Raw genomic sequence first — 12,655 nt, 5'->3', positions numbered from 1 at the left:
TTTTCGTGTTTTTTGGGGGCTAAGACGAAGACACTGTTTAATCCCAACTGAAATGCAATGCAGTGCTCGCTCCAAGCAGAATATTCTCACTGAGTTTCACAAAGCTTTTAAATCTGGTCCATTTAGCATGACATTTGGGAAAAACAGGACAGTTATCCACTGTGGGTATAACCTTAGGAGTGTCTTTTTAACCTCACCTTGGCAAGACCTTTCTGCGAAGACTTGCTGGGAATCAGTCAGTGGGGAAAAATACTTAAGATGTTGTTGCTCTTAAAAATATAAACTTTCTGTTAATGCCTGTGTTTTTTAAAATACAGTTTTCTATGAGAAAAATTAACATTTTCACTATTGGATACCATAGGAAATTTGAGAATTATGTTCTTTCACTAAGGCATCTAATATAAGCACAATAATCTCTTGCAAGTCAGTACACAAATTACTGCTGATTTGTGTTATAGTAATAGAGGTATATTTTCTGCTGCCTACAGAGCAAATAGTTAGGAAACAGTCCACTCCATGGAACCGCAATGCATGAGTGAGAAACATCTACTTACAGTCAGTGGAGAAAATCTATAAACTGCATAACAGTATTTTTTTACTTGAATTCTTCATAGAAAACTCCACTTAGCAGACAGTCTGCTGCAGTGATAAGCCAAAGATCTTTTATTTCTGTCTGCCAGCCAATGTAATGTTTTATTTTCTAGTAGAAGTTAATTTACATTAAGACATGTTTTTGTCAAAACTTTTTCTTGGTAGGTGCAATTGGTAGATGTTCAAGTTTCTCTGATATATACATTTAAAATTAGTTTTTAACCACCAAACTATGAAAGTGGATGTGTCACAACATCTCCCACATGCTTGAAGTTGACTGAAAAATTCTGGTTTTGCCAAGCCTTTCACAAATGTGCAGATTCTTTGACAGTAAACACGGGGTTTTAATAAATTAGGCTTATACCCACCTGACAGAGCAAGGGCTGCAGGAGCCATTTAAGAGATTAATCTTTGAGAAGGGAACACTGGGAACATAAGGGAGAAAGAAAAAAAGCAAGAAATATCTGATGGATCTACAAGGAAAACACATCGCCCAGAGCTGAAAATATGTTCTTTTCAGATTTCTTAATGCTGTGATTTCACAGACTTCTCTGTGTGTTGGTGCTCAAAACTTTTAAGTTAACATTTCGACTTCATTAATAATTTATCATCTCCTATCTTTCTTCTGTTTTATGGCAGACCAGACTTCACCCTCTGTGGTGTATGCGCAGCTCTTTGTTAGCTGTAACAGATGTCAGTAGGGGTTGTGTGGGTATATGCAAATGTAGAATTTCACAAATATTCTGCTTCAGATATTACTTTCTTTGGGATCCAGCCTTGTTTATTATAGAAAATAGTTATGTTTTTGAGAGGACTGTGTTTGCTTTTCCAGCAATAGCTATACGTTTCTCTTTTACTATCCTTGGTTCAAAAAGTTGTTTTCTTCTTTTTCAAAAATGTCAGTTGCAATTAATTGTAACCAAAGTACTCCTAGGGAATTTTGGCACTCTTCATATATTGAAAAATGACTCAGATGTTTTTACTAATCTGCTCAGTGTGAACATGACATAACATTTGTTGTCATCTAAATCTTTAATACGTTAAGCATAGAAAGCAACAAGCATGATGTTTGGAACTTACGTATAGTTATTTATACTGGAAATGGTGGCATAAGGAGAGATACTTAATTTCAAAACAGAGGTAACTTCAACCACCAAGCTCCATGTCCACAGACCTCCAGTTTTCTGTGTTCTTTTCTTTTTCAAGCTGAGAACAGTACAGATAAGCTTAGGAAATAATTTGTCTGCATTGATTTACCCTGTTGCCTATGCTCCAAAGCATTAGTATGCCTTTGATTAACTATTTAATAGTACAAAGGATGGAATAGTTGTCAATTTAAAAAAAAAAAAAAAAAAAACTGTCAGCAATTTATATGGTCTTTCCATTATTAAGAAAAGAAAGGAAAAACATTCTAAGTGAAAACTGCAGCATTTTATTTTTGCTATTAAGTTAACTTTAAAATATTTTGGAGTTCATATTTTTATTTTTATACCTGTCCTTATGAAAATGAAATATCTTGATAGATAATTTTGAACTTCTTCAGTAGAAATTCATATCACTATAAAAATGGTAAAACTTCTAATTTTATGAAAAATGCCATGCAAATTTCAGAGACAAATCAATTTTGAATCACTTCCAAAAACTAAAGCTCTGGTTCCAGATCAGCTTTACTTAATATTTAATTTAACATAGTGCAGTTTGAATTAACTGCTACTCTATCTGTGGGTTCCAGTTTAAAATCTGGGTTTGAACTGTTTGGAATTTCATTTACTCCAAGTTCCTTGTTGAAAATTCCTATAATATTTCCCAGTCAATTAGTTTTTGTGGAACTTTCATCACAAAAGCTCTAAAATGGAATATATGGTAAATATAGTAAAAGAAATTCAATTGTTACTTTTTTCTGGAATGTGGAAGTCCATTCTCATTACCCTTCCTTTTCCTTACCCAGATCAGAAACTGAACGTGGGCCAGGGAGGCCTAATGGCCAATATACTGATCAACTACTTCAAAAGCATACTTTTTCATCTTGTATCTCTCAGGGTGCTTTTTTCAATTTCTGACAGTACAAAGTGATTTGTTTATTTTTTAAAACTTTAGGGGAACAGGAAAATATTCTCCCATATAACTCCAGGCTTGGTCAACAATTTTAGCAAAGTGTTAATCCCTTAAATCAGTCATGCCTTGCGCTTTCCACGCGCTCCGCATTGGTGCAGAGCGCCAATAAGCATTACAAGGTGTTTTGAAAGCCAAGAAAATAACGTCTGTGTCAGATCAAAGGCAGAACTGAGTCCCAGGGTTGGATATGTCCTGCCAGTAGCCTAGTCTTATTTTGACCAGAGGTCTGTTTACGAAGGTCTATAATAGGGGCTCCAGGGTGTCCTTTTGACTAATAACAAATAATCTTTCTTATGTCCTGGAGAATAAAGATTAATAGACCTTTTAATTGTATTCAAGCCAGTACATTACAAGATTATTGCCTTAGAAGTGCCAAGCTATTTAGTCTAAAAGGAAAAAGAAACTTGATTTCTTCTGTAAACATGGAAAAACTCTTCTCTAGCTAAAAAAGCCAAAGCCAATTCCTACATTGTAGTGCACCAATTTTCTGTATTTCTGCTGGTCATTAACAGTGTATCACTGGAAACAAAAGCCTGTCCTATCATTTCAGGGGGGAACACACAAAAAAGAAGAGTTAAAAAAAGCAGCTTACTGTTGTTTTCAAAGTCTGGTAGCACAATTTTGACATTTTTAGTTTACAGCTATAGCAGCAAAGCTGTATGAAACAGGTTATGCATAATAAACCTGGCTGACAGATGGGCAAAGTCATTCTTAAAAAGAATAGCTGAATGATGCTGTCTTGGCTGCATTTCCTTTGAAAATAAGAGTCATGCACTCAGAGCTTTTAAATACAAGGAGGAACTTTCAGCCTAAACCTCACTTATCTTCTAGGCAGATTTAACTTTGCTTACAGGCAGGTTTTTGTTAGTATTTCAACAGTTCAGTAGTTATATTAATTATTAATCATTTTGCAGTATCTTGTGTGCAAGCTTATCTGCAGTTTACTTGTTGATCTATAGCCCAGACACTCATAGGTTATTGGGACATTTTTATGTACTGCAGAAAATATTTGCAACATTATTAATCACCTGAGAAAAACCGACCAGGTGAATAATGAACTTCCATATTACCACCATTATTTTTCATTTTAAAAATAAAATGAGCTGCTCATGCGTAGGTGAGTCCATTTATGATCCCAACATTTTTACAAAGATATTTATCAGTCCTCCAATAAAAAGTGTCGCATCATCTTCCCTACTGGAAACCAAGCAGAAGTTGCAGTAATTCATTTGTAGGGAAGGATTTTGCTTTCCCAGGCATTGCATCAGCAGCCTTTGATTTCAGTTTGGAACCCATAATGTGCTGAAAACCTAAGACAAATGAAATCTGATAAACCTAGATTTCTCCTGACTGCAGTTCAAAAGTTGACGTTGTTTCAAAGTGCTGGTATAAAATGTTAGCTCCCTCGCTCTTCATATTTCTATTTATCAAGTGTCATTCTGAAATCTACAGTTAAAGAGACCACATTTCTCCTGCTTACATTCCAAGTTTTCTCCTATCTGTGTTTGCCAGTGTTTTGCAGCTGTGTTACCCGCTCCAGCACCTGAGATTCCCTGCAGTGGTCTTTAACAGAAAACTAGGGAATCGCACTGGGACAGAGCCCACAGCACTGGCACGCAGGAAATCTTACTGATAAATTGCTCATCAACTTGAGATATATTTTAGTAAAATAAGGAGCAATAACAGAACTCCTTTCTTGCAACCTAAAGAGAGTGGAGCATGCCCATCTAGCATCTCAGGATGATCTGTTTCTTATTCATAGATTAGAGAAAAGACAAGCAGAAACGGAAATGGTTGATATTTTTCATATTTTTTTTTTTTTACTTTGATAATTGTTCTTTGCTGTGTTTTGCTTTCACCTTTGGTCATAGTCAAAAGCTTTTGATCAGAAGTTATCAGCATCATTATTGTTAGTACAGCAATAACTGCTTTAAATTATATCTTCCAGAAATTACAATCCTGAAAGCTACTTCTTATCATCATCCTGTTCTATGCAATTTTTGCTTTTAAAGGCAATTACCATTATGTAAAGAACCAAATGTAAATGAATTTTTTTTCCAATTTCCATATCTATTTCTAGCCATAACTACGTGCCAAGATCAGCGAATTGTACTGTACAGTCACTGCTTGCAGCAGTGTTCAGCTGAAGACCTTGACAGAAAGGTAGCATAAGACACTGTCAGTGTGTTGTATCATGAACTACTCATGATCATATTCATATTTTTTTCTCTCTCTTTTTTTTTTAATGGCTAAGTGTTGTTTTGTCCTTGGCTTTCCCACAAGAACTCCAACTGATTGATCTAACACAGATTTTATCAACTCTTGAAGCGTACTAATGCAGCTCAAAAGCTTCTTCTAACTCCACCAGATGTCTAAGCCTGCTTAATCACTGGTAATTTAATGGACTATTTTTAAGTCTCTTAGCGTCATCAAGGACTGATAAGCTTTGACTATTCCATAGCAGATAGAGAGACTATTGCTGTTTTATTAATGGTTTCTTGACTGTTGGTGACCAATGCAATCAACTATGTCATCTCTGTGAAAATACTCTAATCACATTTATGGTAAAAATACTCCCGTACACAGATGTGAAATATTCAATGTTAGGAGAAAAGGTTATAGATTTAATCATCATATGATGATGTTATCATTTTGAAATACTAAATTTTCTTTTACTTCAGTCTACGTTCAGACCTGGACATACCGGGTACTGCCATTTCCCGTGAGGACATGAATACGCGCTGATAAGTTGTGGGAGTTACCGACACTCACAGCAGTCATTCCAGTTTGCAGGATCAGTATGAAAACAGTATTATCTTGTGTGTGCTGCAGGCGTGGTTTACCAGCGTGCTGATACTATGACCGCAGAACTTCAACTGCCTTGAGTTCCCATAGGAAATGGGTAGCAACTCCCTTTGGTGCTTTTGAAAATCCAGATCCTAAGGCTAAAATTTGCTGCCTTTTTTTTTTTTTTTTTTGGTACATTTTAGGTTTGACATAGCAATAAAATTATATTAGTCATGGTTTAGTAAAGTGTGGTTAGAAAATGTTTCTCTGTAAGAAATAGATGCTGCTTTTAAAATGGCTATGCAGTTGAACATATAAATCTGATGTATCTGAATTTTTACTAAAATGCTGAAAAAATTCTATAGTAATTAAGGTGTTTTATTCTCTTTTTCCCATAATACCTATATAACCGTTATTACTAAGTACATAAATACATTAATGAAAGATTCACACAGTCTGTACTATTTAAGTAGCTGCTTCTTAAGAAGTTGCTCATGGAAATGAAGTGACCCATGAGCTTGTGTGTGTGTTTCACTTCAAAAATTTCAAGGTAATGGCCTGAGATCTATTTTTGACAGTCCATGGAGATTTCAAGTGACAAGCCTCACACCCCAGTTTCTCACTTTTAAATTGTACTGGGGACAGCTGACAGTACATGGTATTCTTTCTAACTTTTTTCTTATATGCAGTTGCTGCAGTCATAAAGTGATTCAGAGGGAATGTGCTCTTTAAGAAGAGGCAAACAAGAGTAAATGAGAAAATAAGAGTTGTATTTATTATCTTAGCCTAGAGGACTACAGACATTAAAAATACAGTGACACAATGTTAAAATAGTGTTGAAGGTCTAAGCTTAAATTGAAAAAGAAGCAAGCAAAACAAACCCCACATTTTTAAAGAAGAAAAAGAATGGCACTCCAATCTCATTTCATCTGAAAACCAAACATCTCTACCTGGGTTCATGAGCAGAAGGTTAATTTTAACATATTAAAACATATGCTAGCTAATACAGACCCAATTAAATGTAAATACATTTTATTTTATTTTGTTTTATTTTATTTTATTTAGAAAGAATGAAAATCCTTTATAGTGGAATATTGATCAAAACGCTCTGAAATGCTTCTTCCTATCAAATTATTATGGTTTCTTCTAAAGCATTTCCTTTTGTCTCATAACTTATTATCTTACTGTAATTTTTTCAGGTTTTATTCATAAGTATTTATCCTAATAGTGTATATTTAAGTGACTATACTAAAAACACTCTGCTACTTAGGATGCTGTGATGGAAATTAGATTTCTCTACCAAGAGTGTATAGTTGTTTTCTTGTTTTTTTCCTTCAAAGTTTTTAGATGCAATTAGGCATGATGGATTATAGTTTGGGGTGGTTTTTTTTTTAATATGAGCCTTTGGAAAACAGCCTGAAATGCTAAGCTTCATAGTTTACAAACAAGAAATGCTGCTGAAATGTTGTTAGAAACATATAAATGTTGCACATCTGTGGCCAGTCTACTGTACCGTCACCAATTTTCCTTTTATCTCCAGTGTTTGGGCATGGAGGAGAATGCTAAGTGCCTGTATCTGATGCAATAAGGAGAGCTGCGGTTCTGCCTTTATGCTGTAGACACTGCAAGCCTGTCCCTCCTTTTCTTAGGCTTGGCTACAGATAGCAACTATCTGTGTGTGCCAGTTTACCCTGGAAAAATCATGGGAGTCACGAGGACTTAAATGAAGAGTAAATAACCTGCTCAGGACAGCTTAAGTGCATTAGACTGTCTTGGTGGGATTCAGGTGCCCAGCCATGAGTCTCTAACATTACCTTAAGCACCCCAAAATATCTGAGACCTCCTTACAAGACCAGCATATGTGACAGGCAGATCTGCACCTTGGTGAAGTAGTAGCTGCAGACCATGCAGGCCTTCTATTTTCAATGTTTTAAGGGTAAGCACTGCCCCCACCTCGGCTGTGCTTCCCTCTTAATCTCACGTGTGTTGGATCCAGGTTTCTTTCTTTTTGATCCCTGGTGCTTTTAGTCCACGGGACTCTTTTATTTGCCAGGTAGAGTAGGACTACCCAGAAATTCATCAGCATTATGTGGCAACAAGTGATAAAAAAACAGTCTACAGAGACCACAAAGGTAAATAAAAAAAACCTGGCAGAAAAATGACATCTTTCAAATTACAGAAAAGCTAGGCATAGGATTAGTTATACTGGGAGCAGAAACATAATATCTGTATAAGGAGGGGACTAAAATGAACATTTAAAATAATTATTAAAAGGCATTATTGAACTAACCTTAACCCTCAGCACTCCTGAAATCTTCCACCCCATCTCTCTTCTTTGCATCTTTGAATTGAAGCTGAGATTCTATGTCCTGAGATGAAGAGATGCACAGCTGAAGGTCAAGTGAGCTGTCTTACCAGTAGCTTCATTGTGAAATAGGACCCAGTGCCCCCTGGATTCTAAGGGTTCTTTCTTCTCCTTAACGTTGCAGTGTAGATAAGGAGTGTGCTATTCTTAAAGACTGTCCTCACTTTTCATGCTTTGGTTCACATGATGGAGTACCCTCGCAGAGCATGAAATGGATTCCCTTCAGATGAAATTAAGCCAAAAGACGTGCTTCAAAAGTTGGTCCAGACTAGCTGGAAGTAAAAACCCTGCAGCACACACTGTGTAGACATCCTGTTCTCCATATCAGCTGCTTTGCTTTACAGATCTGCGCCCATTGCACTGTGCTGCTTGTCAGTATAAACGCAGCCTACCTGTGCTTATTCATTTCCCAGTCTCCAACGCTTTGGGCAGCATGGATGCATGGCTGCATGGTTCTGCACCTAGCATGGGTTCTGCTAGGTATCAGAGAATGACAGAATGGTCGAGGTTGTAAGGGACCTTTGGGGGTCATGTAGTCCAACTGCCCCTGATCAAGCAAGGCCACCCAGAGCCGGTTGCCATGTATAGCCATCTAGATCCATCTCCCCTGTTAATGTCTGAGGTGCTGGAGACTTCTGTAATTTGTATCTTCTTGAGGCTTGTCTTCTTGTAAGCCAGAGTCGCAGTGTGTATTTCTGCTCCAGGAGAGACTACTTGAGCTGTGTGGTCACTCAGCTTCCACGTGTGATCTCATGAAAGCAACCCACTTCCTCTCCTGAGTCCTGTCCACACGTGGCTTATCATTCATGTGCTGTCCTGCCTCCTTAATAGTCCCAGCAAATGCCTGGAACTTAATTTGTTTCCACCAAGTGTGTAGAAGAGGGAAAAGGTGTGGAGTGGGGAGGGGATGTTCAGAAAGTTACGGTTGATATTTCATGGCACGTCTACTCCACTCGTACTGAGCTTCCTGATATAACGGAGACCCAAGCCAGTAGGTTGTGGTAGGCAATGCATCACCATGAGGACTATCTTGAGTCCAGGGTCGGTATAGCAGTGCTCAAGCACAGTGCATGCAAATGCAGTTGTACTGCTTGCAGATCCAAACTGGTTTATGGGCAGCTGTCCCAAATGTCTAGAAGTGTCTCATCCTTATGTTCCTGCTCTTGGGAGAAGTGAATGTTGCCAGGTAAAAGGTCTCTGCATCTATGAGTTGTGGTTCTCAAGGAGTTCAGGTGCAAAGGTGGCTATATGAAGATTGGGCACATCTGCATAGTCAGAAGCTGAGAGTTGAGGTTTATTAGCTTCGGACTACTCGGAGCAGGGACAGAGCATGCATGTGACTGTTTTCTCCTGATCAAGAAGACCATTTACAGTACAAATACTAGTCATTCCATGTTTAACTGCACACTGACACACAGTTCATGCTGCACATCCGTCCAGTGGTTCATTGAAAATGTTTCCTATTCAGGTGGATTTATCTTTGTGCTTTTCTTAAATTAATTGTCCTCCAAATCACACTGAATTGTCTTTAACATCTGAAGCAAGGTGGGAAACAGATATGTACAAAGGGAGTAGCTATAGCCCAAGAGAGTTCTTCCAGACACAAGATGTTAAACTGCTTTTTGATCAGCTGCTTGTAGAAACGTACATTGAACTGTAAACCATGGTTCTTGTAACCAGCTAATGATCCTATCAGTCGCAGACTAATTGCCTGTACCTCGTTCTAAATTCTGCTGCCTTGAAAAAGCCGAAGTCACATTCTGATCCTGTTAATCACATTCAGCTTTGAAGAGTACATAGTGGTTGTGTGTTAATTCAACTTCTCTCCCTGGTAATTTGTTTGATTGCCTGTTACTTGCAATCTGCACTAACTGAATAAATGTGTTCTGCATCCTGATGGGAAGTTATGACTTGTGTTTAAGCTATTTTAATGCAGATGTTTTGCCTAGAAATTAGGGTAAATTCTTCTCACCTTTCTGCTCTAAAGTATTTTCATTAGGAAGAATGGAAAGCAAGGGTGTTAACCCTTTGCAGAAGGTAATAAAGCAACAAGCTTTATATATAGCAATAAAGCTATATTTCTTTAATGCTAGGTTAATAGCAATCTTTATGGCCTGAAGGCTTCTCATCATCTTATGAATAACTAAGTAAATAAGATACTAAAGTATGAGAACAAGGTGCTGGTGCTATATCCTTTTATTTTTTCCTCCATATCCAGCAATATGTATTGTCAGTATTGTCAAGACCTAGAACAGTCTGTCTATTCATTGCTTCTTTTTTTTTTCTTTTTTTTTAAACAGAATACACACACATAAACACACACACATATTCTACATAGTGCTATGTAAGTCTTTCAGAAAAAGGCTGAACATATGCCAAATTACCTTTCAGCTTCCCACATCATTTTTCTGAACAAGAGTACAAGGCCACTGTATATGTCCTATAAGCACAAAACAATTGTTACTAGGACATTTTTATTAACATTGGATCTGTGCGATAATAAAAATTTATTGTGATTTTACCTTTGAAATCCCCTGAATCTTAATGAGAATTTTTTCTCCCTGTTCTGAATTTCAATGAGAAATACTCTGAGTGTCATGGCCATGTTAAATATTTGTGAAATCCTTTTAGATTACTTTCAACATTTTAAAAATAAACAACCTTTTTATGGAGGCATTTTTTTGAGTTAACAGGAGAGACATTAACTTTTAGTATAAGAAGCGTTCTCTGCTAAAAAGAGGTTACACTTGGAAAATGCTGATGTTAAAATTATTTATAAAGAGAATCTAAAGTTGACTCTGAAATGTTTAGTTCAAATGCCACCTGGAAGTGTGGACCAATTAGTGATTCCTTACCGGATCAGCCTTTTTGAAAAACAGACTATTCATTTAGACTCCAAAATATTTAGAAGCAAGGTCTGGAGACCTAGTGTTTATTAATTCATGAAAGACTTATACTAATTAGCAGCGTTCATTTCCCAGAGGCCCATTTAGGCTATGGAAGCAAGCCCCCCTGCACTCCATACAGAAGAAGTCCCTTCAAGCAGTCCATGAGAGCATCCAAAGCGGACTCCTGCTCTGAGTGATCATTGATTGAGTCCTTCTCTCTCTCCATTGACCAAAGAGAAAACAAAAAGAGTTTTTCCTCCCACGGATACGTCCCTCATTCTGGGGTGCTCCTCTGAGCAACATTGCTACTATCAGATGGCAATAAATTAGTTCATTCTGGTAGAACCAAAACTCTTGGGCCATCTGTGGACAATGACATTGTCCACTTACTGTCATAGTATCTCAGTGTTGAAGCTTTTAAGTTATTCCTTTTCTTAAAAGGATTTGCTACTCATTATTTGGTACCTGTCTACAAATGTCGGGGCAGGGGTCTCCAGTCTTCCTTGTCTGATTGCTCTAAAGAGTCATTTTTCCTCTTCTTTTCTTATAAATATACTCTTACGCTTTTCTGTGTTTTCTTCTTTATAGAGTCCAAACTGTAGTGTCCCATCTTTCAAAGGCATCGGCTTGGCCTAGCTGACTTCTTATGCGTGTTCATTTTTCCTTCTCTTCTCATGATTAATTTCTTATGCTTGGTATCACATCTGTTCTTCTGTCTTGCCCCACATTCCAGTCAAAATCTACTTTGCTCAGGGGGCCTCAGCTTGCCAAAATCGCGAGACTGGATCTTCAGCATTTGATCAGCCAAAGATTCTTTATTCCTTCACCTTCTCTTTTTAATTTTTTTTCTGTAAAAACATATCAATCATCTTCTCATGGAGTCCAGCACTCCTCTCATTTTACTGTAATATTTTTACTATTAGTCTCTCTTGCCTGATTTAACAGACAATATTAAAAATGCCGACTGCTTCACAGCCATTTATTGTTTGAAATAAATGTACCTTTTTTCTTTTTTTTACTGACTTGCCGCATTGCTGGAGGACACAGAATGAAGCCTGAGTTTTACCTTCACATTTCAATGAAATGTCAATTTTGATAGGGAATTCAACTCCTCCATTCTTCCCCTAAAAATACATTATTAGGCCAAATTACTTCTGTACTGTATTCTGTTCCTTGATCATTTTAATCCAAGGCATCTGGCCTGAATCTGTTATATTCAGTGTTGGGTTCTGGTTCAAAAGCACTGATCACAGATGTGCTGACCCATGTGAAAGCCACTTGAAAGCTCAGATTTTATTAGGCTTTAAGATTCCTGCCTTGCATTTTCAAAAGTCTTGTGCTATGATTATAAAATAAAGAACTCAGAAAAATCAAGGAATGAAAAAGTCAGAGCTTTAGAGGTAGAAAAAGAAATAAAGGCTTAAAGAGAGAAGAAAAGTTCAGCAGGAAAAGAAGTGTGATAGCAAATGTTTTAAAAGACTTAGTAAAGCACAGACTCTGTTACTGCAAAGGAAGAGGAAAGGCACTTGGGGAATCAATCTCTGGCATATTGTATTCTGATTATTAGGAGCACATGGGAACACTTTTTGGCTACAATTATTTGCAGTGGAGACTGCTGTTTTGTTGGGACCGTGTATTGGACCTAGCACGATGGAAAGCGGTACGAGGTGAGTCCTGCTGTGCCATTAGTTAGTATAAACAATAAGTAACAAACAGAAAACAAAAATAAATTGACTTGGAGCTTGGAGAAGGAAAGTTGCTGTCTATGGCGTCAGCACGCGGTGGGCACGGTTGCAAAGCAGTGCAAAGCCGCCTCTTGGACTGGGTCCTCTCTCCAAGAACTGCCTGCGAACTATGTGTGATATGCTGCACCATTTTGCTTTGGTGTGGTGTAAAGTCAGACTGCAAA

The 12,655-nt window shown here is 37.4% G+C and overlaps 1 protein-coding gene across 2 annotated transcripts in view; it reads left to right on the top strand.

Annotated features, from left to right (window-relative positions):
• EDIL3 (EGF like repeats and discoidin domains 3) overlaps nucleotides 1–12,655 on the top strand; it is a 261,173-nt gene that overhangs the window by 233,906 nt on the left and 14,612 nt on the right. The window lies entirely within an intron of this gene.

The sequence above is a fragment of the Aptenodytes patagonicus genome, chromosome Z (genome assembly GCF_965638725.1).
Source record: "Aptenodytes patagonicus chromosome Z, bAptPat1.pri.cur, whole genome shotgun sequence".
Classification (NCBI taxonomy): Eukaryota; Metazoa; Chordata; class Aves; order Sphenisciformes; family Spheniscidae; genus Aptenodytes; species Aptenodytes patagonicus.
Note: the sequence above shows the minus strand (reverse complement) of the source record. Positions and strands in the feature narration are given on the sequence as shown.